This window comes from Limulus polyphemus, unplaced genomic scaffold, assembly GCF_000517525.1.
Source record: "Limulus polyphemus unplaced genomic scaffold, Limulus_polyphemus-2.1.2 Scaffold38, whole genome shotgun sequence".
NCBI classification, from domain to species: domain Eukaryota; kingdom Metazoa; phylum Arthropoda; class Merostomata; order Xiphosura; family Limulidae; genus Limulus; species Limulus polyphemus.
Window position 1 is genome coordinate 1,561,153 of NW_013665648.1, and position 1,871 is coordinate 1,563,023.

Genomic DNA, 1,871 nt, shown 5'->3' on the forward strand with positions numbered 1-1,871 from the left:
GGAAGCATTATAAATAGTTATGTTTTTAAAAGAAAAAAAACTACTATTGTTATAAATAACAATTGAACTAAACTTTGCATGTTTATTTAAATATATTTACACGTGGTTTGTGTATATCGTATATATATTGTTACGCCTCCGTTCGTTAGATAATTTTCCGTAAAATCGTTCCGACGAAACTTTAGCGACACAAGTCCTTTCTTAAATAAAACTGGTTTATTCTTTCCGAATACAACTTTACGATACACTTAATTTCAACAGTTGCTCTATAACAAACGCTCACGTCTCACGTGACCAACAATATTTTATCATACATTCAATTACTCATTACCTACACATTGTCTCGTCACGTTGTGACCATCTTATATATACCAGCCTACCCCAATCTAGTAGTCTCCCAATAATTCACGAAAGTTCGAGAAGGACGCGGCGTGATACTAGTCACGTGAGCTCGCTGACGCAACAATATATATATATACACACACACACATATATATTATTCATACCTTCGGACGCAAGCAGATTTTGACATCAAATTTTGGGGTAAAAAAGTGTGTCTTATACACCGAAAAATACGGTGTATATAAAAATATATGTTTGTTTTGTTTTGAATTTCGCACAAAGCTACACTAGAACTCTCTGCGCTAGCCGTCCCTAATTTAGCACTGATAGACTAGAGGGAAGGCAGCTATTCAACACCCACCGCACACTTTTCGACTACTCTTTTACCAAAGAATAATGGGATTCGGCGTTTCATTATAACGCCCCACGGCTGAAATGGAGAGCATTCGGAAAAAGGGATTCGAATCCGCGACATGCAGCTTATCAGTTCCCTCTTAGGCTAGAAAGTGAATAAAACCAAAGCTTTACTTGAATTAAACTATACTAAGGACGAGTGTAATCTGACATAAACAATGAACTATATTAAAGACGAGTGTAGTCTGACATAAACAATGAACTATACTGAGGACGAGTGTGGTCTGACACAAACAATGAACTATACTGAGGACGAGTGTAGTCTGACACAAACAACGAACGATACTGAGAACGAGTGTAGTCTGATACAAACAATGAACTATACTGAGGGCGAGTGTAGTCTGACATAAACAATGAACTATACTGAGGACGAGTGTGGTCTGACACAAACAATGAACTATACCAAGGACGAGTGTAGTCTGATATAAACAATGAACTATACTGAGGACGAAGTAGTCTTAAATAAACACTGAATAATACTAAGGACGAGTGTAGTCTGACATAAACAATGAACTATACTGAGGACGAGTGTAGTCTGACATAAACAATGAACTACACTAAGGACGAGTGTAGTCTGACACAAATAATGAACTATACTGAGAACAATTGTAGTCTGAAAAAACAATCAAAAATACTAAAGACATGTAGAGTCTGGTATGAACAAAGAAATATGTTATTCAATATTTACAACACGACCTGGATGTTTGTAACTTGATCTGAACAAACTAATAAACACAGTTTGTTATAAACAGTGAAAGAAGCTATAAAGTTTCATACTAAAATATGTAAACACGGGATGTTCAAGCTTATCACTAACTCACCATTCGTTGCGCTACCTCGCGGTTTGGCCCCTAGGTACGCGAGATTCACATTGGCCTTCCTTCCATCAATGATTGGGTTGGCATCTCTTACAGCACGTTCAGCTGACTCTCGGTCAGCCATGGTCACCTGTGACAGGACAAAATCAAAATCTTGGAAAAACAAACAGTCTTTATTAATTTAAACAACTTCAAACAGTTACTAGAATAGAAGGATAAAGACAGCCTGTATTAACCTTACTGTTATAAACAGTAGCTAGAATGGTAGGATAAAGACAGCCTGTATTAACCTTACTG

General features: G+C 36.8%; 1 long non-coding RNA gene across 1 annotated transcript in view; it reads right to left on the reverse strand.

The window, feature by feature from the left end:
• LOC111086295 overlaps positions 1–1,871 on the reverse strand; it is a 9,999-nt gene that overhangs the window by 7,175 nt on the left and 953 nt on the right. Inside the window, exon 2 of the long non-coding RNA XR_002611024.1 lies at positions 1,578–1,864. This is a non-coding gene — a long non-coding RNA (uncharacterized LOC111086295). The remainder of the gene's footprint in view (positions 1–1,577; positions 1,865–1,871) is intronic.